The 24029-nt window shown below is 42.4% G+C and overlaps 4 non-coding genes and 1 pseudogene across 4 annotated transcripts; all 5 read left to right on the forward strand.

Annotated features, from left to right (window-relative positions):
• Nucleotides 1–2547: 2547 nt before the first annotated feature.
• On the forward strand, nt 2548–2741 carry LOC130323732 (U2 spliceosomal RNA). The gene has a single exon (XR_008868944.1). It is a non-coding gene; the product is annotated as a U2 spliceosomal RNA (small nuclear RNA).
• A 7640-nt stretch (nt 2742–10381) lies between these two features.
• Nucleotides 10382–10560, forward strand: LOC130323733 (U2 spliceosomal RNA; annotated as a pseudogene).
• Nucleotides 10561–12656: 2096 nt separating this feature from the next.
• On the forward strand, nt 12657–12847 carry LOC130323731 (U2 spliceosomal RNA). Its single transcript, XR_008868943.1, has one exon. It is a non-coding gene; the product is annotated as a U2 spliceosomal RNA (small nuclear RNA).
• Nucleotides 12848–19818: 6971 nt separating this feature from the next.
• LOC130323734 (U2 spliceosomal RNA) lies at nt 19819–20009 on the forward strand. The gene has a single exon (XR_008868945.1). It is a non-coding gene; the product is annotated as a U2 spliceosomal RNA (small nuclear RNA).
• A 2079-nt stretch (nt 20010–22088) lies between these two features.
• LOC130323727 (U2 spliceosomal RNA) lies at nt 22089–22279 on the forward strand. The gene has a single exon (XR_008868940.1). It is a non-coding gene; the product is annotated as a U2 spliceosomal RNA (small nuclear RNA).
• The last annotated feature ends 1750 nt before the right edge of the window (nt 22280–24029 follow it).

The raw sequence follows: 24029 nt of genomic DNA on the forward strand, positions 1-24029 counted from the left end.
AATTTAAAGAGTATTTTATTAAGATGGGTGTTAAAAAAACAAAAGAGAAATTGAAATGGTATAGAGATCTTAACACAAAACTACAAACCTATTATCAACTCAAAGAGCTGGGTGTATATGTAGACGATCTGATTTTAAGTGTTAAAAGTGATATTCAGAAGGCTATAACTAACAAAGGGAAAGAAATAATTTTTAACTCCAAAGTTGAATGTAAAGAGAAGGATGAAAAGTGTACAAGATTCTTTTTTAAAAAGGTAATGGAAACAAAAAAGTTAATGATTAACATTGAGGATGAAACTACTAATGTAGGAATGTTATCCAAAGCTAAATCCTTTTATCAAGATCTGTTTAATGAGAAACCCATTGATATATCTGCTGCTAATTTTCTCCTAAGCACTTTAGATTGTGGTTTAAGTAAGGAGGACCAAGATGCACTTTGCACAGAAGTAAGATGCCAAGAATTAGAAATTGCTGCTAAAAGTTTATCCACAGGTAAAACACCAGGTTCTGATGGACTTCCTGTAGAGTTTTATAAAACCTTTTGGGAAATTTTTAAAGATGATTTGCTTAATATTTTTAAGGAGGCTTTTAATTCTGATGTTCTACCTTTATCTTGGAGGAGTGGTATAGTGTCTCTGATCCCCAAAAAGGGGGATAGGAACAGCTTAGAAAATTGGAGACCAATTACGCTTCTTAATGTTGATTATAAGATTATGTCAAAAATTTTTGTTAACAGAATGAAGCCGTTTTTGTACAAGGTCATCCATGTGGATCAGGTATGTGGTGTCCCAGGAAGGAGTGTAGCTGAACCTTTAAATGCTATTAGGGACGTCATATGGTATCAGCAAGAGCGGAATCAAAGTCTAGCCATTCTATCTCTAGATTTTCATAAAGCGTTCGATAGAGTATCACATTGTTTTTTATGGATGGTTTTACAACGCATGGGTTTTCCTAACATATTTATTAAGCAAATTGCTCTCTTATATAAAGGTTCTTTTAGCAGGATTTTAATAAATGGTTTCCTTACAGATTTTATTAATTTATCATCAGGGGTAAAGCAAGGCTGCCCTCTGTCTCCTATACTGTTTATATGTGCAATAGAACCTCTGTTAAACTTAATAAGGAATGATAAAATAATAAAAGGAGTGCCAGTTCCTGGAGGTAATAATGCCACCCTTAAAGTGTGTGGCTATATGGATGATATTAATGTTTTTTGTGAAAGTGCCTTCTCTTTACAAAGAGTTGTTGATGTTACTGATTTCTTTTGTAAAGCTTCTGCTTTTAAACTTAATTTATCTAAATGTGACTGTTTTTATATAGGTAAATGGGAAAACGTGCAAATACCAAACCTAAAATTACAGTCAGAAAAAATAAAAATCCTTGGAGTCATCTTTGATAAAAATAACAATGGTGAGGAAAGTTGGCTAATGGTAAAAGAAAAGGTAAAGAAAAAGGTAGACTTTTGGTCCCTAAGGAAATTATCCTTAGAAGGTAAAATTTTGGTGATTAAGGCTATGCTAATACCCATTATGCTCTATTTAAATATGATTTATCCTCCTAATGAACTTATGTCTAGGCAACTTCAGAGGATTCTCTTTGAGTTTCTATGGAGTTCTAAAGCAGAAAAATTAAAAAGAGATACTATGTATAAGTCACAAAAAAATGGAGGAAAACAGGTTCCCTGTATTAGAAAATTTTTATACTTAAGGTTTTTTAGTTGGTGTTTTAGGGGACTTTTTATGAAAAGTGTATGGTCCTGTTTTTTAAAGTACTCTGCGGGACATATTTTTAGAAAAAGAGAATGGGTGTTTTTATCATTATCTTCTCCTGTACTTTTAACTCCGCCTAAACATTATGCCATCTTAGAAAAAATTATACGTATGTATAACCTTAAAGACTTTGACTTGTTAACCTTGAGGGATGCTCGCAAGATAGAAGTACAGTTAAATTTGCAAGAAGAAATATGTATGGTCTCTAATTTTTCTTATAATAGGTGTGTACAAATATGGAAAAAGGTAAACGAGCCATATCTTTTTAATGAGCACAAGGATTTAGCATGGATGATTATCCATGAGTGTCTTCCTGTAAGATTTTTCCAATATAGAAGAGGTCTAAATGCTGTATGTGTCTGTCCCCGGGATAATTGCAATATAGATGAAACTGTTTTGCACCTTTTCTGGAATTGTTATTTTGCACAAAAGGTTTTTAGACTAATTGGTTCTTTATTGAAATTCCTAACAGGTCTAAAAGTTTTAAATCATGAAGTTGTTTTATATGGCAAAAGTGATGGAGTTATGAAAGAAAAAGAGAGAATTTTGTGGATTTTTATCAACTGTACAAAAAATGTATTATGGAAAGTTCGTAATATCCTTGTCTTCAAAAGAGATTTTATTTGTGAAAAAGAATGTTTGAAGATGATATACAGTGAAGTTTACTTGTACTATTTAATTGATAAAAAGAGATATGGGCAGAAAAAAGCATTAGCTATGTGGAATTTACATTTATGGAAAACAGTATTTGATGTATTGTAAACATTTTTTGTGATGTATTTAAGTTTTTGAGTTTTTTCAATAAAAATGTAAAAAAAATCTGTTCTTATCAGTTTAATATCTGATACGTCCCCTATCTGGGGACCATATATTAAATGGATTTTTGAGAACGGGGGCCGATTTCGAAGCTTGCTTCCGTCGCCCTATGCATTGACCCGATATGGCAGTATCTTCGGGTACAGTGCACCACCCCCTTACAGGGTTAAAAAGAAAGATTCCTACTTTCATTGCTACCTGCTTGCTGGCTAGCCAGCTAGCCAGCCCTGTGGGCCTTGCTGCTGCTGCAGCCAAAAAACAAAAGGTGGTGCTGCTGCTGCTTCTGCTGCTTCTGCTTCTGCTTGTGTCTGGCCCCTGTTGGAGCGTCCAGGCACAGGACTTCTGCTGCTGCTGACTAAATGGCCTCCTTAATTGGATCATTTGAGTAGCCAGCACACCTGTGCAGGTAGGGCATGACATGATAGGCAGCTGCCTTGATAGCGGGTGGGTGCTGAATGTTCCTAATTGACAAAATAAGATTAATGCTTATGAAGAAATATAAAATCTCATCCCTTCCCCAATATCGCGCCACACCCCTACCCCTTAATTCCCTGGTTGAACGTGATGGACATATGTCTTTTTTCGACCGTACTAACTATGTAACTATGTAACATAACATGGGGGGGGGGGGGGGGGGGGTCTCCTGGCTGTTCACACAGGTGTGTCATTGCTGTACATTGACCATGCATTGCTTCTGTGGTATTGCAAAGGCAAAGACAAATGCTTCCAGCCATCCATTGCACTAATGGATTGGTCATCAGCTGGCTGTCTATGTCCCGCATCAATATAGACCAAAGTACAGAGGGTTAGGCTATGCTATTGTGCACCTACCTGATGCATCAGAAGGTGCGAGGCCCTTGCTAAATTCTGTGCACAGACTTTGAGATCTATGCTTTAGACTGTATCTAAACCTGCTCCAACATGGACTGACATTCTGGCCTACTTTCAGCCGATGCGACTTGTCTGTCGCTGAACAGTCGCTTTTTATGTATTCAGCACCTATGTATAATGTTGTAAAAATGCTCTAGAAGCTAAAGTCGCAGAAATGTCACACATATTTGGCCTGCAACTTTCTGTGCGACAAATTCAGACAGGAAAAATCAGTATAAATCCTTAGAAAATTATCCCCCAGTGTCTCCATCTGCTGGCGGTATTGAATAAGCATTGCTGCACTGATGGGGTATGCATTAGACGAAAAAAAAGAAGAAAAAGAAGAATAATACGCCCAGAAAAGAGGCGAAAAGGAGAAAAACGTAAAAAAACGTGAAAAAAAAGTAAGAGGAAGAGAAGGGAAAAAAAGGTGGAAATGGGTTTAAAAGTGATTTTGGCGGAGAAATATATATATATATATATATATATATATATATATATATGCGCACACACACACATAGATATAAACGTATTCTCCGTTGAGATATTGCAGCCGCTGCTGTGTCCAGGCCCAGGAGCCTTAGCACTGTGCTGTGATGTCACTCAATACCACTGACATCACTAGGTGTAAACAACATCTCTCCTTTGCTGTGTATGTGACTATGGAGCTGTTTGGTGATGTCGTCTATTACGGCCTTCATAGAAGCAACAGGAGATTGTTGCATCCATCTTGAACCCTCAGAACTACAGTGCTATGATGTCACTCACTTCCACAGGCCTTGCAGAGTGTAAACAACAACAACCCAGCTTTGTTGTGTATGTAACCAAAGGGATTTGTGATGTCACCTAGAACCTTCACAGCAGCGACAGCTTTATGAGGAGCATCAGCACTGCTCTGCCTGAGCAGAACCATCACCGCCATAGGTTGTCAAATAACCCGGATTTAACCCACACAGGTAAGTCCAATGGGGTGCAGGCATGTCCTCTATGCTTACAGCTTCCCGTGGGTGTTGGTTTGATACCGTTTGGGGACAGCCAAGGAGGCATCTGCAGGCAACAAAGGTAGGTGTGTGCTTGTGTGTGTGTTTCCTATGCAGATCCTAAGCCCAGTGTCACATGCAAGTAGGAGGAGTAAGAAGGGTTCCTGGCAAATCCGGGTTATGGATTGCATTTAAAAAGGCCCCGTGGGAGTGCAATGGGCCCCTGTCTTGCTGCTTAGCAATAATGGTATGGGTTTAGGTTCTGCTGTGTGTACTGGTGGTTGACTGCCCCCCAGCCCAGAGTGTGCATGGAAAATTGTCTGGCAGCCTCCCTGACAGCAAGCAGTGATAGTGCCCATGAAGGGGACCTTGTTGGGCCCGCCCCTTTCACGGTTATCGCTTCTCGGCCTTTTGGCTAGATCAAGTGTCTGGTCAGGAGGATCCTGGGAGTTTGTCCTACCTTTTCCAAGGGGGGCTGCTACGAGGAACCGAAAAGGCGATCGACAAGATGGGTGTTCGCATCCGTTACCTTACATCCGGTGAAACGCGGATTCGTTTTTCCTTTCGCTTTGATGTTGATGAAGACAAGCAAGAACTCGTCCAACTTTCTTATTTTGTGAAAGAAACTCTCTACAAGCTTCTTGGGGTGAAGAAAGAGAACATCGTCTGTCTCAGAGATCCTCGGAAGGGCAGCTTCATCCTAACTCTGGACTCTGCTTATGCATGCCAGAATCTTTTTGAGAAGCTGAAAAGCAATCAAGACCTTGCTGAGCTTGATGGGATCACGGTCACAGTGTTGTATACTGGAGGCGATATTCCTCTAGTTGTGTGTATGCACAATCCCTTTGTGACTGTGTCCCATATTGAGCTCTTTTTGGGGAAATACTGCAGTTCTGTTAAGTATTCCCATAAGGTGATGAATTCAGAAGACCTATGGACGGGGAAACATAAGTTTTTTGTGAAAATGAAGGAGGATGCTACTGGCATTGGAGGGTTGTGTCATCCACCCTCCAACTTTTCTATCGGTCGGGATAAGGGCTATTTGTTTTATCCCGAGATGCCTACTTTTTGTAGGAAATGTAAGAAATTCGGACATACTATGGAAGTTTGCACGGACACTACAGTTCGCTGTGGTCGGTGCAATCAAGAAGGCCATGTTTCTAAGGACTGTGCTAAAATCGTCTGCAACATTTGTGGTGAAGAAGGCCATGCCTTTAAAGATTGCAGTCTCCGTTCCAGTGTAGCTAGATCGTGGGCTGACCGTGTAGCGGGGAGAGTGGGTGTAGTGCAAGCTGAAGTACCACCTGCGAAAGCACCCCAGCGGTCTGAGGCGCCTTCAGAAAAGCCGGCTGTAACTTCTCATGTCGTGGCGGAGCTTATGGACCTTTCTGCTGTGCCTGAGACAGAGGGGAGACCTTCTGTGGAGGGTTCTGGTGGTGGAGGGTCACTAGTGAGCAGTGAAGCCATGGAGGTTGGCGTGAAGGAGATCAAGCGGAAGAAGGAACTTGGAGATGAGCCACAACTTGGCATTAAACGGCCTGTCAAAAAAAGCTCAGACGAATGTGAGGACAGTCAACATGCATGGAGGCCTTCTATAAGATCAGCGTCCGATCCAAAAAATATCAAAGAGTTCGAAAGCCCGGAGTCACCTGTGGGTTTCATATCGGACTCAAACTCCAGTAGCGAATAGCTTCCTTAAAGTGCTCCTCTCTTAATGTGAGAGGTCTAAAGAGCCCTACGAGAAGGGCTGCTTTGTTTAGTTTTTTAGAGACCTTGGACTGTTCTCTGTTCTTTTTACAAGAATGTGGAATTGAACATAGTCCAAATTATGAGGACCTTTGTCGTAGCTGGACTTTGGGACCATCGGTCTGGTCGGGTGACAATCTGAACAGATCTTCAGGTGTTGGGATCTTGTTTAGAGGTTCAGATGTACAAGTTTTGTCCTTCTTAGAAATTATACCTGGTAGAGCGCTATTAGTTAATATTAAGTACAATGGCTCAGAGATTAAGCTTTTTAACATCTATGCTTCTCCTGAAAAAAATGAGAGAGCCGACTTGATTAATGATATTCAGGCTTTTATCCCAGGTTCAACACCTATTTTAATGGCTGGAGATTTTAATTGTTGTATGAGTGGTGATCATCGTGAGAGTGGAAGTGTGCATGTCAGAGTGGATAAAACAGAGAAACAGATTAAGAGTATGACTGAGGATTTTAACTTTACCGATGTCTGGAGGAGAAAATACCCAGACGACCCTGGTTACACATGGGAAAATAATGTCTGCAAATCCAGGATTGATTTTATTTTTTTATCGGAAAGTTTTAATCTAGTTGAGGTTTCTCTTTTATCGAATATTTTCTCTGATCATAAGTTATTACATGCACATGTCACTTTACCTGGCCTAGAGAAAGGCAGAGGCGTTTGGAAGCTCAACACTACTTTATTAGAGGACATGAAAACAAAAAATGATTTTATTGCTGCTTATAACAAATGGAGATTGCGTCAATCCCAATATAAAAATATTTTGGATTGGTGGGAGGATGTTAAAAAGTGGACTAAACTGTTTTTTATCCGTGTGGGCATCCAAAAGGCTAAGGAGAAAAAGTTATGGTTTAAAATGTTAAACACTAAAATCCAAACATATTATAAACTAAAGCAAGCCGGGCTTGAGATGGATGATGTTATTGCTCAGACAAAGAATGAAATAAAAAATGCCATTAGTCAAAAAGGAAAAGAAATGATTTTTAACAGCAAGGTGCAATGTCTGGAGAATGATGAAAAGTGTTCGAGATTCTTTTTTAAGAAGGTGGTGGGAAAGAAAGAAATGATATCTGTAATAGAAGGGAAGATAACTAATGAAGAGATGTTGCGAGAAGCACAAGTATTTTATCAGGAGCTTTTTAATAAAAAAGATATTGATATTTCCTTTACTAATGATGTTTTAGATACCTTGGATTCAAAACTTGACAAAACTGACCAAGAGAGCCTTTGTGATGAAATCTTTTTACCTGAACTTTTAAGCACTTTTAAGAGTTTTTTAAATGGTAAAACACCTGGTTCGGATGGGTTGCCAGTTGAATTTTATCTGTGTTTTTGGTCCATTTTAAAAGATGATCTTTTAGGTATTTTTAACTGTGCTTTTAAATCTGAGATTTTACCTGCGTCCTGGAGAGATGGTGTTGTTACTCTGATTTTTAAAAAAGGAGACATCTCTAAATTAGAAAATTGGAGGCCTATTACCCTGCTAAATACAGACTATAAGGTTTTAGCAAAAATTTTAGCAAATAGGCTCAAGCAGGTAATTTCTAAGGTTATACACAGTGACCAAGTATGCGGAGTACCTGGAAGGAAAATAAGTGATCATCTAAACCTTGTAAAAGATGTTTTATGGTATCAGAAACAATGTGATCAGAAATTGGCAATTTTATCCTTGGATTTTCAAAAGGCTTATGACCGTGTTTCTCATGATTTTTTATGGTTGGTTTTAAAGAAAATGAATTTTCCTGATTTTATTGTTGGAAAAATTGCACTTTTATATAAAAACTGTTTTAGTCGTATTTTAATTAACGGTTTTTTATCCCAAGAGGTATGTTTACAGTCTGGGGTGAAACAGGGGTGCCCCCTATCACCCATTCTTTTCATATGTGCAATAGAACCTCTGTTGAATGTTTTGAGAAAAGATAAGCTCATTAGAGGAGTGCCAATCCCTGGAAGTGGAGGACAGAGCGTAAAGACGATAGCATACATGGATGATGTTAATATTCTATGTCCAGATGAACCATCCCTGAAACGTGCTATCAGACAGACAGAATTTTTTTGTGAGGGCTCTGGCTTCAAATTAAATAAAAATAAATGTGATTGCTTTGCAATAGGGAATTGGGGCAATACGGAGGTGAATGTGCAATATGATAAAATCAAAATCTTGGGTGTCATCTTTGACAATGAAAATAATGGAGAGGAAAGCTGGTCCATCGTCAAAGAGAAAGTGCAAAAGAAAATAAGTTTTTGGAAAATGAGGAAATTAACAATAGAAGGAAAAGTACTGATAATGAAAGCTTTGTTGCTACCTATCATGCTATATTTAAGCTTGGTTTTCCCACCGAGTGAACGCACCTTAAAGTTTTTAAACAAGATTTGCTTTCATTTTTTATGGGGGTCTAAAATGGATAAACTCAGGAGAGATGTAATGATGAAGACAAAGAAATTGGGGGGTAAGGATGTGCCTGATTTAAAAAGGTTTTTATATATTCACTTTTTTTCTATGTGTTTTAATGGCTTGCAAAGAAACTGTTATTGGTCTTATTTTTTAAAATATGCTGCAGGTCACATTTTTAGAAAAAGAAAGTGGATAACCTTACCTTTAACGTCCCCAATCTTATTTATTCCCCCAGCGCACTATGTGGTTTTAGAAAAGATTATTCGTATTTATGGCATTGCTAATTTTAGTCAAGAAATTTGTAGTAATGCACGAAAATTAGTTCCTGAAATCAGGAAGATAGAACAGATTTGCTTAATATCTAATTATTCCACTGAGAAATCTCTAAGAGTTTGGAGGATGGTGAATATGGGATTCTTATCTAATGACTTAAAAGATCTGGCCTGGCAGATAGCACATCAATGTTTGCCTACCAGAGAATTCCAACACAGAAGAGGATTGTGTCGTAGTGCAAAGTGCCCGAGAATGGGGTGTCCTAGTGAGGAAACAGTTTTACACCTTTTTTGGAACTGTTTTTACGCCCAAGAGATATGGCATTTGATAGGACCCTTACTAAAATTCATTTCTGATCTTAATTTTTTAAATCATGAAGTTATTTTATATGGATTTTATAATGTTTTATCTGTGGAAAAGTCTCGGGTTTTGTGGATTAGTATAAATTGTATTAAAATTGCACTATGGAAGACGAGGAATATTCTTCTTTTTAAAAGAGACACTATTACCTCTAAAGATTGTGTTCGCCTAGCTCTTAGTGAGATGTATGTTTTCTATTTATTGGATAAAAAAAGATTAGGTCACAAAGTGGCTAAAAGTCTTTGGAATCTACATCTGTGGAATATGCTTTTAGCAGACTAAGTATAATCTGGACTGCGTAAGGTCTTTTAGTCTAAGAATATTATATCTAAAAGTAAAAAAATCTGTTCTTATCAGTTTTCATGCTGGTGGGGATGGGTGCTGCATGGAGGATGCAGGTGTACCAGGGCTTTCCGGGGCTGGTTCTGAGGAATCAGCTCGACGGCTGCCCCGATGTGACCTGTTCCCTCCGGGTCTCGCCATGAGGCTGAGAGGGTCTAGAGCCGAGGTACTTTTGTGCCTCGGGGAGTGGTGACCCCGAGGTGCCGAAACTCACTGGGAGAATAGACTCACTGAGTTGAAGCACGGGCACCATAATCTCTTCACCTTGTGGCACTCACCTCTTGATTCCCGGCCTTCTGGCTAGGATCAGAGAAATTTTTATAGATCCGGCCGGATGTCCGGGCAGTATATCTGCACACATTCACTTATTTATTTCTTTTTTGTCTCACTGTGTCACTTTTTGCGTGTGGTGTGTTCACAGGATTGGTCAGGATGCGGTAGCCCTTCTGGGTGTCCCTCCTGGCGGTCTAGGGGAGGTGTGTGTGGCCATTAGGTTCCGCACCTCCCTGCAAACACCCCGGGTACTCCTGCTTTGGCAGGGTACCTACCGTAATCGGCTCTGCGGGCAGATACCTTGGCTAACGCCAAGGGGGATGCCGGGAGCATTTGTGGTCCCCTAGTAGCTTCGGCGAAAAGGGACATCGAACCTGGAACCTCGCAGGTACCTTTTGGTCCGGAGGCGAAGGGTAAGGTTTGTTGGGGGGCCTCTCTCCTATCGGAGAAGGGCTAGCGATAGACCGCATCCTTTGTGCACGTTTTTTTAGGGTAACACGTTTGCACTTTTTCTTGCACTTTGGGTGAATCGAAAGCACGTTCCTCGGCTTTAGATAAAAAAAAAAAAATCTGTTCTTATCAGTTTAATATCTGATACGTCCCCTATCTGGGGACCATATATTAAATGGATTTTTGAGAACGGGGGCCGATTTCGAAGCTTGCTTCCGTCACCCTATGCATTGACCCGATATGGCAGTATCTTCGGGTACAGTGCACCACCCCCTTACAGGGTTAAAAAGAAAGATTCCTACTTTCATTGCTACCTGCTTGCTGGCTAGCCAGCTAGCCAGCCCTGTGGGCCTTGCTGCTGCTGCAGCCAAAAAACAAAAGGTGGTGCTGCTGCTGCTTCTGCTGCTTCTGCTTCTGCTTGTGTCTGGCCCCTGTTGGAGCGTCCAGGCACAGGACTTCTGCTGCTGCTGACTAAATGGCCTCCTTAATTGGATCATTTGAGTAGCCAGCACACCTGTGCAGGTAGGGCATGACATGATAGGCAGCTGCCTTGATAGCGGGTGGGTGCTGAATGTTCCTAATTGACAAAATAAGATTAATGCTTATGAAGAAATATAAAATCTCATCCCTTCCCCAATATCGCGCCACACCCCTACCCCTTAATTCCCTGGTTGAACGTGATGGACATATGTCTTTTTTCGACCGTACTAACTATGTAACTATGTAACATAACATGGGGGGGGGGGGGGGGGGGTCTCCTGGCTGTTCACACAGGTGTGTCATTGCTGTACATTGACCATGCATTGCTTCTGTGGTATTGCAAAGGCAAAGACAAATGCTTCCAGCCATCCATTGCACTAATGGATTGGTCATCAGCTGGCTGTCTATGTCCCGCATCAATATAGACCAAAGTACAGAGGGTTAGGCTATGCTATTGTGCACCTACCTGATGCATCAGAAGGTGCGAGGCCCTTGCTAAATTCTGTGCACAGACTTTGAGATCTATGCTTTAGACTGTATCTAAACCTGCTCCAACATGGACTGACATTCTGGCCTACTTTCAGCCGATGCGACTTGTCTGTCGCTGAACAGTCGCTTTTTATGTATTCAGCACCTATGTATAATGTTGTAAAAATGCTCTAGAAGCTAAAGTCGCAGAAATGTCACACATATTTGGCCTGCAACTTTCTGTGCGACAAATTCAGACAGGAAAAATCAGTATAAATCCTTAGAAAATTATCCCCCAGTGTCTCCATCTGCTGGCGGTATTGAATAAGCATTGCTGCACTGATGGGGTATGCATTAGACGAAAAAAAAGAAGAAAAAGAAGAATAATACGCCCAGAAAAGAGGCGAAAAGGAGAAAAACGTAAAAAAACGTGAAAAAAAAGTAAGAGGAAGAGAAGGGAAAAAAAGGTGGAAATGGGTTTAAAAGTGATTTCGGCGGAGAAATATATATATATATATATATATATATATATATATATATATATATATGCGCACACACACACATAGATATAAACGTATTCTCCGTTGAGATATTGCAGCCGCTGCTGTGTCCAGGCCCAGGAGCCTTAGCACTGTGCTGTGATGTCACTCAATACCACTGACATCACTAGGTGTAAACAACATCTCTCCTTTGCTGTGTATGTGACTATGGAGCTGTTTGGTGATGTCGTCTATTACGGCCTTCATAGAAGCAACAGGAGATTGTTGCATCCATCTTGAACCCTCAGAACTACAGTGCTATGATGTCACTCACTTCCACAGGCCTTGCAGAGTGTAAACAACAACAACCCAGCTTTGTTGTGTATGTAACCAAAGGGATTTGTGATGTCACCTAGAACCTTCACAGCAGCGACAGCTTTATGAGGAGCATCAGCACTGCTCTGCCTGAGCAGAACCATCACCGCCATAGGTTGTCAAATAACCCGGATTTAACCCACACAGGTAAGTCCAATGTGGTGCAGGCATGTCCTCTATGCTTACAGCTTCCCGTGGGTGTTGGTTTGATACCGTTTGGGGACAGCCAAGGAGGCATCTGCAGGCAACAAAGGTAGGTGTGTGCTTGTGTGTGTGTTTCCTATGCAGATCCTAAGCCCAGTGTCACATGCAAGTAGGAGGAGTAAGAAGGGTTCCTGGCAAATCCGGGTTATGGATTGCATTTAAAAAGGCCCCGTGGGAGTGCAATGGGCCCCTGTCTTGCTGCTTAGCAATAATGGTATGGGTTTAGGTTCTGCTGTGTGTACTGGTGGTTGACTGCCCCCCAGCCCAGAGTGTGCATGGAAAATTGTCTGGCAGCCTCCCTGACAGCAAGCAGTGATAGTGCCCATGAAGGGGACCTTGTTGGGCCCGCCCCTTTCACGGTTATCGCTTCTCGGCCTTTTGGCTAAGATCAAGTGTAGTATCTGTTCTTATCAGTTTAATATCTGATACGTCCCCTATCTGGGGACCATATATTAAATGGATTTTTGAGAACGGGGGCCGATTTCGAAGCTTGCTTCCGTCGCCCTATGCATTGACCCGATATGGCAGTATATTCGGGTACAGTGCACCACCCCCTTACAGGGTTAAAAAGAAAGATTCCTACTTTCATTGCTACCTGCTTGCTGGCTAGCCAGCTAGCCAGCCCTGTGGGCCTTGCTGCTGCTGCAGCCAAAAAACAAAAGGTGGTGCTGCTGCTGCTTCTGCTGCTTCTGCTTGTGTCTGGCCCCTGTTGGAGCGTCCAGGCACAGGACTTCTGCTGCTGCTGACTAAATGGCCTCCTTAATTGGATCATTTGAGTAGCCAGCACACCTGTGCAGGTAGGGCATGACATGATAGGCAGCTGCCTTGATAGCGGGTGGGTGCTGAATGTTCCTAATTGACAAAATAAGATTAATGCTTATGAAGAAATATAAAATCTCATCCCTTCCCCAATATCGCGCCACACCCCTACCCCTTAATTCCCTGGTTGAACGTGATGGACATATGTCTTTTTTCGACCGTACTAACTATGTAACTATGTAACATAACATGGGGGGGGGGGGGGGGGGTCTCCTGGCTGTTCACACAGGTGTGTCATTGCTGTACATTGACCATGCATTGCTTCTGTGGTATTGCAAAGGCAAAGACAAATGCTTCCAGCCATCCATTGCACTAATGGATTGGTCATCAGCTGGCTGTCTATGTCCCGCATCAATATAGACCAAAGTACAGAGGGTTAGGCTATGCTATTGTGCACCTACCTGATGCATCAGAAGGTGCGAGGCCCTTGCTAAATTCTGTGCACAGACTTTGAGATCTATGCTTTAGACTGTATCTAAACCTGCTCCAACATGGACTGACATTCTGGCCTACTTTCAGCCGATGCGACTTGTCTGTCGCTGAACAGTCGCTTTTTATGTATTCAGCACCTATGTATAATGTTGTAAAAATGCTCTAGAAGCTAAAGTCGCAGAAATTTCACACATATTTGGCCTGCAACTTTCTGTGCGACAAATTCAGACAGGAAAAATCAGTATAAATCCTTAGAAAATTATCCCCCAGTGTCTCCATCTGCTGGCGGTATTGAATAAGCATTGCTGCACTGATGGGGTATGCATTAGACGAAAAAAAAGAAGAAAAAGAAGAAGAATACGCCCAGAAAAGAGGCGAAAAGGAGAAAAACGTAAAAAAACGTGAAAAAAAAGTAAGAGGAAGAGAAGGGAAAAAAAGGTGGAAATGGGTTTAAAAGTGATTTCGGCGGAGAAATATATATATATATATATATATATATATATATATATATATATGCGCACACACACACATAGATATAAACGTATTCTCCGTTGAGATATTGCAGCCGCTGCTGTGTCCAGGCCCAGGAGCCTTAGCACTGTGCTGTGATGTCACTCAATACCACTGACATCACTAGGTGTAAACAACATCTCTCCTTTGCTGTGTATGTGACTATGGAGCTGTTTGGTGATGTCGTCTATTACGGCCTTCATAGAAGCAACAGGAGATTGTTGCATCCATCTTGAACCCTCAGAACTACAGTGCTATGATGTCACTCACTTCCACAGGCCTTGCAGAGTGTAAACAACAACAACCCAGCTTTGTTGTGTATGTAACCAAAGGGATTTGTGATGTCACCTAGAACCTTCACAGCAGCGACAGCTTTATGAGGAGCATCAGCACTGCTCTGCCTGAGCAGAACCATCACCGCCATAGGTTGTCAAATAACCCGGATTTAACCCACACAGGTAAGTCCAATGGGGTGCAGGCATGTCCTCTATGCTTACAGCTTCCCGTGGGTGTTGGTTTGATACCGTTTGGGGACAGCCAAGGAGGCATCTGCAGGCAACAAAGGTAGGTGTGTGCTTGTGTGTGTGTTTCCTATGCAGATCCTAAGCCCAGTGTCACATGCAAGTAGGAGGAGTAAGAAGGGTTCCTGGCAAATCCGGGTTATGGATTGCATTTAAAAAGGCCCCGTGGGAGTGCAATGGGCCCCTGTCTTGCTGCTTAGCAATAATGGTATGGGTTTAGGTTCTGCTGTGTGTACTGGTGGTTGACTGCCCCCCAGCCCAGAGTGTGCATGGAAAATTGTCTGGCAGCCTCCCTGACAGCAAGTAGTGATAGTGCCCATGAAGGGGACCTTGTTGGGCCCGCCCCTTTCACGGTTATCGCTTCTCGGCCTTTTGGCTAAGATCGGGGTTTATTGCCTCGGTCGGCGCTGAGGGTGCGAGTGAACTGCGCCGCGACTAGCTGCGTAGGTGATCAAGACTGTGGTACTCGTTACCGACAGATTTGGAAAGATGGCTGGATCCAACATGTCTGCAGTGGAGAAGACCGTACGCATCAAGGTGCTAACCACGGATCGTCTAAGAAACAGCATTGAATACATCGGCCATACCATTGTGGAGCGACTGGCAGGATTTTCCTTGAGCGACCTCTTTTGTGTCCAGGAGAACAAGCGCCAAGGTATTTATGACGTGTCCTTCTTATATGATGCTGACTGCCAGAACTTTTATGAGTGCTTAAAACGGAACAGTGGAAGTGAGGTTTTGCGGGATGTGTCCTTTTATCCCCTTTTTGAAATGGGGACAAAGACTTTGTTTATCCACATGTACAATCCGTTTGTTGATGTCTCTATGATTAAGAACTTCTTGAGCATCTATTGTGAGTCTATTGCTGGTGGTACTAAGCAGACAAGCAGCATTGGTGTATTTAATGGCACGTATAAGTTCTTTGTGAAGTTGCGGCTTGATGGAGATTGCATTGGAGGCGTTAAGCACCCTCCGGCGAACTTTACCATTGCTGGTTTCAGAGGTTATCTCTATTACTACGGACAGCCATCTTTCTGTAGAAATTGTCTATTGTTTGGACATGTGAAGGAGGCCTGCCCTGGCAGTAAGAAATGCAGGAACTGTAAGCAACCGGGGCATGAGGCGGGTGCATGTCCACACCCGAGGACCTGTGACCTATGTGGGGAAGCTGGCCATGTGTACAAGAACTGTCCAGTGTTGAAGAGGAGGGAGGAGGAGAGGAGAATGGAAGAGGAAATGGTGGAGAGGAGGAGGGCAGCTGCGGCTGCAGCTGCGGCTGCGGCTGCAGTGGTTCCTGCAAGAGAGAGCGTGATTATTGGAGAGGTACAGAGTCCTGTGGTGGTAGAGGAGCAAGTGAAGGTGGTGGAGGAGCAAGTGGTGGTGGAGGAGGAGCAAATGGCGGTGCAAGTGGAAGAAGGGGAGATTGAGGATGCTCCCAGTCCCCCGGCTGAGGAGTCGCCGCAAATTGAAGAGTGGTCTTCTTCTGAGGGTGAAGACCGTGAGGAGAGACATAGAGAGAGAGAGGATGACTTTGATCTTTTTCGTCCCCCCAAGAAGACGGCCAGGAAGCTTTCTGGTGGACAGATGGAGTCGACGCTGGTGGCTACGGACAATCGGTATCAACCGCTATCTGAGAGCGACATGGATGCGTGCTCTGCGGGAGAAGCTTCTCCCACACCGCTGAGGAAAGCTACCTAAATAACTTTCTTCTTTTCTGTCAAATTCTTCCTTAGGGTTGTTAAGATGGTGGTATGTCTTTTTTAGTCGGTTCTATAAACGTTAGAGTCTTCAGAAGTAAAGTCAGAAGGACAGTAATTTTGAAGGACTTGGCAGGGAAAAAAGCGGACATTATTTGTTTGCAGGAATGTGGGCTAAATGATATTCCGGGGAAGGGAGAATGGGCTTATGGTCCTGCTGTTTGGTCGGTGTCTGGGCATAATAGGAATGATGGGGTAGGGGTGCTTTTTAAGAGCTTTAAGTTTGAAGTTTGTAGTTATGTGGTAATAGAGGAGGGGAGGTGTATCATGGTGGAGGTTAAGGTGCAGGGGGTTAAATTTAGGTTGATAAATGTGTATGCGCCGGTAAGGAGGGAGGAGCGGGTGGGGTTGTTGGAGGTAATTAAGAGGTTTCTGCCGGGTAAAATACCTTTGGTGTGGGTGGGGGATTTCAACTGTGAAATTGAGGGGAATGTGGATGTATCTGGGAATATTCTTAAAAGTATGGTGTGTGACTTTAAGTTAAAGGATGTGGCTGAAGCGTGTGGAGTGTGTCCTTTGTTAGATACATATTATTCTGATAGTGGAAGTCATAGTTCCAGACTTGATATGTGTTTTGTGTCTAAGGGTGTGTTATGTAAGAATTATATGCAAGAAAAAGTAGGATATTCGGATCATGAGTATGTGTGTTGTGAGTTAGTATTGGATGCAGATTGTGTGAGTGGGAGGGGTGTATGGAAATTAAATGTTAAATTATTGGAAGTGGAAGGAGTGTATGATAGATATGTTAATAAGTATAGGGGTTGGTGTAAGAAAAAGAATGCTTTCCCTGATATATTGTGTTGGTGGGAATGGGTTAAGGGTCAGACAAAAGTTTTCTTTAAAAGAGAGGGATATAAGCGGAATGCTGGGAGGAAGAAGAAGTATGAATGGTTGAATAAAAGATTGGTGTTTCTCAATAAGTTAAAGAAGTATGGCTGGAGTGTGGGTGAGCAGATTGAGGTTGTGAAGAGTGATCTAAAAAATTGGTTGAATGAGAAAGGTAAAGAGTTGATGTATCAAGCAAAACTTGATAAGTTAGAGAAAGATGAGAAATGTTCGAGATATTTCTTTAAAAAAGTTATTGGGAAGAGAGAGGATATGGTAAGAGTGTATGATGATGATGGCTGTCTGGTTAAAGGTAAAGCTTTGTTGGGTGTGGTTAAAAAATTTTATGAAGAGTTGTATGCGGTAAAAGAATGTGAAGAGGACTTGCAGGATGAAGTGTTGAGAGTGCTTGATAAGAGGGTGGATGGTAGTGAATATGGGACTCTGATGAGAGAGATTGGAGAGGAGGAAGTGAAGAGGACTGTGGATAGTATGTCAAGAAATAAAACGCCTGGAGAGGATGGGTTGCCTGTTGAATATTATGCTTGGATTTGGGATGTTGTAAAGGATGATTTGGTGGAAGTGTATAGGTATATGTGGAGGAATGAGAGAATGGTGGAAAGTATGAAGAGTGGAGTGGTTGTGTTGATTTATAAGAAAGGTGATGTGAATGATGTGAGGAATTGGAGGCCGATAACTTTGTTGAATGTAGATTATAAGGTGTTTGCTAAAATAATTACAAATAGGATGAGAGATGTGGTTGAGCAGGTGATTGGAGAAGAACAAGTTTGTGGTGTGCCTGGGAGAAGAATAAATGAAAATTTGTGTTTGTTGAGAGATTTGTTATGGGATAGTATGAGTAGGAAACAGGAGGTTAGAGTGATGTCGATAGATTTTGAAAAGGCGTTTGATCGTCTGTCACATAGGTTTTTGTTTAGAGTATTAGTGAGAATGGGATTCCCGGGTGATTTTGTAAATGTTGTAAGGATGCTGTATGATGGAGTATATAGTAAGGTTTTGATAAATGGTTGGATGTCTGAGAAGGTGAAAATATGTTCTGGTGTAAGGCAGGGTTGTCCGTTGTCCCCTATGGCTTTTATATGTGCTATGGAGCCATTATTAGAGATGTTGCGGCGGGATAAGTGTGTTAGAGGGTTAAAAATTCCAGGGAGTGGTGGGAGAGAAGTCAAAGTTTTGGCCTACATGGATGATGTGTGTATTTTGGGAGAGTCTGTGGCTGTTATGAGAAGGGCAAAGTTACTAGTTGGATTGTTTTGTGGAGCGTCTGGGTTTAAGGTGAATTGGGACAAAAGTGAGTATAAATGTTTTGGTAGTATGCAAGGAAGTGAGGATGTGGGTATGAAGAATATTGAAGGTGGTATTCAGGTTTTAGGTGTTAAAATGGATGAAAGATTGGATGGGAGAGAAAGTTGGGATGATGTGGAGAAGAGAGTGTCCCAAAAATTGAGTCTTTGGAGGTTGAGAGATTTGTCTATGGTTGGGAAAGTGCTGGTTGTGAAAAGTGTAATATTGCCTATTTTATTGTATGTGGCAATAGTGTTTCCGCCAAGTTATATGGTTTTAAGGAAGTTAAAAAGAATTTTGTTTGTGTTTTTTTGGGGTACAAAAGTGGAAAGAGTGAGGAGAGAAGTTGTGATGAAGGATGGTAGTAAGGGTGGAATGGGATTTCCAAATCTAGATGTGTATTTGGGGGTGAATGTGGTGTTTGCGGTTAGAAGGATGATGAGAGGAGAAAAGAATTTTGCATGTATGTTGAGATATTTAGGTGGGCGTGTGTTATGCAAATTAGGTTGGCTGGAGAGAGATTTGAGAGTGCCTTATGCCTTTGTGTGCCCGAGTTGGTATTTGTATGTGGAAAAGTTTTTGGAGAGTTATAGGTTGATTGGTGTGAGAAAGGAGTTGTTTGAAAGTAAGAAGAATGTGTTTGGGTATGTCGCCGCAAGTGAGGTGGAGTGTCCGATTAATATGGTAAGAGGCCAGGATGTGTCTAGGGTGTGGAAGAGTTTAATGACAGATGGAATATCAAATAGACAGAGAGAGATAGGATGGCAGTGTTTGCATGGAGCCCTACCAGTAAGAGAGTTCCAAAGGAATAGAGGTATTGGAAGGAGTGAAATATGTCCGAGGGAAGATTGTAGTGGGGTTGAAAGTGTGATGCATGTGATTTGGAATTGTGACATGGCTCAGAATGTATGGAGAGGGATAGGTCCGTTGTGTAAGGAGTTGACTGGGATTAATAGGTTGTCATATGAGGTTGTGATGTTTGGTCTTAGTATGATTGGAAGAAAGAATGAAAGGGTGTTGTTTGTGTTGTTGGCGATTGTGAAGGAAGTCTTGTGGGATGTTAGAAATTTATATGTGTTTAAGAGAAAAGATGTGACTGTGGAAGGAAGTTTAAGAATGATTCTGGATAGGTTGTACACCGTTTATTTACGTGATAAAAAGAAATTAGGTGAAATAGATGCAGAGGGGATATGGAAATTTTTGAAGTGGAGACATGTTGTAAGGGTGTAATGGTGATGGTATTTGAATTTGTTTTGAATTTGCTTTGAACAAATAAAGAATGACCTAATGATGAGTTAGACTTCACCATGAGTCAAAAATGACGCGTTATCTAAGTGGTGTTTAGTCTAAACCTGAAGGTTTATAAAAAAAAAAAAAAAAAAAAAAAAAAAAATCTGTTCTTATCAGTTTAATATCTGATACGTCCCCTATCTGGGGACCATATATTAAATGGATTTTTGAGAACGGGGGCCGATTTCGAAGCTTGCTTCCGTCGCCCTATGCATTGACCCGATATGGCAGTATCTTCGGGTACAGTGCACCACCCCCTTACAGGGTTAAAAAGAAAGATTCCTACTTTCATTGCTACCTGCTTGCTGGCTAGCCAGCTAGCCAGCCCTGTGGGCCTTGCTGCTGCTGCAGCCAAAAAACAAAAGGTGGTGCTGCTGCTGCTTCTGCTGCTTCTGCTTCTGCTTGTGTCTGGCCCCTGTTGGAGCGTCCAGGCACAGGACTTCTGCTGCTGCTGACTAAATGGCCTCCTTAATTGGATCATTTGAGTAGCCAGCACACCTGTGCAGGTAGGGCATGACATGATAGGCAGCTGCCTTGATAGCGGGTGGGTGCTGAATGTTCCTAATTGACAAAATAAGATTAATGCTTATGAAGAAATATAAAATCTCATCCCTTCCCCAATATCGCGCCACACCCCTACCCCTTAATTCCCTGGTTGAACGTGATGGACATATGTCTTTTTTCGACCGTACTAACTATGTAACTATGTAACATAACATGGGGGGGGGGGGGGGGGGTCTCCTGGCTGTTCACACAGGTGTGTCATTGCTGTACATTGACCATGCATTGCTTCTGTGGTATTGCAAAGGCAAAGACAAATGCTTCCAGCCATCCATTGCACTAATGGATTGGTCATCAGCTGGCTGTCTATGTCCCGCATCAATATAGACCAAAGTACAGAGGGTTAGGCTATGCTATTGTGCACCTACCTGATGCATCAGAAGGTGCGAGGCCCTTGCTAAATTCTGTGCACAGACTTTGAGATCTATGCTTTAGACTGTATCTAAACCTGCTCCAACATGGACTGACATTCTGGCCTACTTTCAGCCGATGCGACTTGTCTGTCGCTGAACAGTCGCTTTTTATGTATTCAGCACCTATGTATAATGTTGTAAAAATGCTCTAGAAGCTAAAGTCGCAGAAATGTCACACATATTTGGCCTGCAACTTTCTGTGCGACAAATTCAGACAGGAAAAATCAGTATAAATCCTTAGAAAATTATCCCCCAGTGTCTCCATCTGCTGGCGGTATTGAATAAGCATTGCTGCACTGATGGGGTATGCATTAGACGAAAAAAAAGAAGAAAAAGAAGAATAATACGCCCAGAAAAGAGGCGAAAAGGAGAAAAACGTAAAAAAACGTGAAAAAAAAGTAAGAGGAAGAGAAGGGAAAAAAAGGTGGAAATGGGTTTAAAAGTGATTTCGGCGGAGAAATATATATATATATATATATATATATATATGCGCACACACACACATAGATATAAACGTATTCTCCGTTGAGATATTGCAGCCGCTGCTGTGTCCAGGCCCAGGAGCCTTAGCACTGTGCTGTGATGTCACTCAATACCACTGACATCACTAGGTGTAAACAACATCTCTCCTTTGCTGTGTATGTGACTATGGAGCTGTTTGGTGATGTCGTCTATTACGGCCTTCATAGAAGCAACAGGAGATTGTTGCATCCATCTTGAACCCTCAGAACTACAGTGCTATGATGTCACTCACTTCCACAGGCCTTGCAGAGTGTAAACAACAACAACCCAGCTTTGTTGTGTATGTAACCAAAGGGATTTGTGATGTCACCTAGAACCTTCACAGCAGCGACAGCTTTATGAGGAGCATCAGCACTGCTCTGCCTGAGCAGAACCATCACCGCCATAGGTTGTCAAATAACCCGGATTTAACCCACACAGGTAAGTCCAATGGGGTGCAGGCATGTCCTCTATGCTTACAGCTTCCCGTGGGTGTTGGTTTGATACCGTTTGGGGACAGCCAAGGAGGCATCTGCAGGCAACAAAGGTAGGTGTGTGCTTGTGTGTGTGTTTCCTATGCAGATCCTAAGCCCAGTGTCACATGCAAGTAGGAGGAGTAAGAAGGGTTCCTGGCAAATCCGGGTTATGGATTGCATTTAAAAAGGCCCCGTGGGAGTGCAATGGGCCCCTGTCTTGCTGCTTAGCAATAATGGTATGGGTTTAGGTTCTGCTGTGTGTACTGGTGGTTGACTGCCCCCCAGCCCAGAGTGTGCATGGAAAATTGTCTGGCAGCCTCCCTGACAGCAAGCAGTGATAGTGCCCATGAAGGGGACCTTGTTGGGCCCGCCCCTTTCACGGTTATCGCTTCTCGGCCTTTTGGCTAAGATCAAGTGTAGTATCTGTTCTTATCAGTTTAATATCTGATACGTCCCCTATCTGGGGACCATATATTAAATGGATTTTTGAGAACGGGGGCCGATTTCGAAGCTTGCTTCCGTCGCCCTATGCATTGACCCGATATGGCAGTATCTTCGGGTACAGTGCACCACCCCCTTACAGGGTTAAAAAGAAAGATTCCTACTTTCATTGCTACCTGCTTGCTGGCTAGCCAGCTAGCCAGCCCTGTGGGCCTTGCTGCTGCTGCAGCCAAAAAACAAAAGGTGGTGCTGCTGCTGCTTCTGCTGCTTCTGCTTCTGCTTGTGTCTGGCCCCTGTTGGAGCGTCCAGGCACAGGACTTCTGCTGCTGCTGACTAAATGGCCTCCTTAATTGGATCATTTGAGTAGCCAGCACACCTGTGCAGGTAGGGCATGACATGATAGGCAGCTGCCTTGATAGCGGGTGGGTGCTGAATGTTCCTAATTGACAAAATAAGATTAATGCTTATGAAGAAATATAAAATCTCATCCCTTCCCCAATATCGCGCCACACCCCTACCCCTTAATTCCCTGGTTGAACGTGATGGACATATGTCTTTTTTCGACCGTACTAACTATGTAACTATGTAACATAACATGGGGGGGGGGGGGGGGGGGGGTCTCCTGGCTGTTCACACAGGTGTGTCATTGCTGTACATTGACCATGCATTGCTTCTGTGGTATTGCAAAGGCAAAGACAAATGCTTCCAGCCATCCATTGCACTAATGGATTGGTCATCAGCTGGCTGTCTATGTCCCGCATCAATATAGACCAAAGTACAGAGGGTTAGGCTATGCTATTGTGCACCTACCTGATGCATCAGAAGGTGCGAGGCCCTTGCTAAATTCTGTGCACAGACTTTGAGATCTATGCTTTAGACTGTATCTAAACCTGCTCCAACATGGACTGACATTCTGGCCTACTTTCAGCCGATGCGACTTGTCTGTCGCTGAACAGTCGCTTTTTATGTATTCAGCACCTATGTATAATGTTGTAAAAATGCTCTAGAAGCTAAAGTCGCAGAAATGTCACACATATTTGGCCTGCAACTTTCTGTGCGACAAATTCAGACAGGAAAAATCAGTATAAATCCTTAGAAAATTATCCCCCAGTGTCTCCATCTGCTGGCGGTATTGAATAAGCATTGCTGCACTGATGGGGTATGCATTAGACGAAAAAAAAGAAGAAAAAGAAGAATAATACGCCCAGAAAAGAGGCGAAAAGGAGAAAAACGTAAAAAAACGTGAAAAAAAAGTAAGAGGAAGAGAAGGGAAAAAAAGGTGGAAATGGGTTTAAAAGTGATTTCGGCGGAGAAATATATATATATATATATATATATATATATATATATATATATATATATATATATGCGCACACACACACATAGATATAAACGTATTCTCCGTTGAGATATTGCAGCCGCTGCTGTGTCCAGGCCCAGGAGCCTTAGCACTGTGCTGTGATGTCACTCAATACCACTGACATCACTAGGTGTAAACAACATCTCTCCTTTGCTGTGTATGTGACTATGGAGCTGTTTGGTGATGTCGTCTATTACGGCCTTCATAGAAGCAACAGGAGATTGTTGCATCCATCTTGAACCCTCAGAACTACAGTGCTATGATGTCACTCACTTCCACAGGCCTTGCAGAGTGTAAACAACAACAACCCAGCTTTGTTGTGTATGTAACCAAAGGGATTTGTGATGTCACCTAGAACCTTCACAGCAGCGACAGCTTTATGAGGAGCATCAGCACTGCTCTGCCTGAGCAGAACCATCACCGCCATAGGTTGTCAAATAACCCGGATTTAACCCACACAGGTAAGTCCAATGGGGTGCAGGCATGTCCTCTATGCTTACAGCTTCCCGTGGGTGTTGGTTTGA

Source organism: Hyla sarda, unplaced genomic scaffold (assembly GCF_029499605.1).
Source record: "Hyla sarda isolate aHylSar1 unplaced genomic scaffold, aHylSar1.hap1 scaffold_2538, whole genome shotgun sequence".
NCBI lineage: Eukaryota > Metazoa > Chordata > Amphibia > Anura > Hylidae > Hyla > Hyla sarda.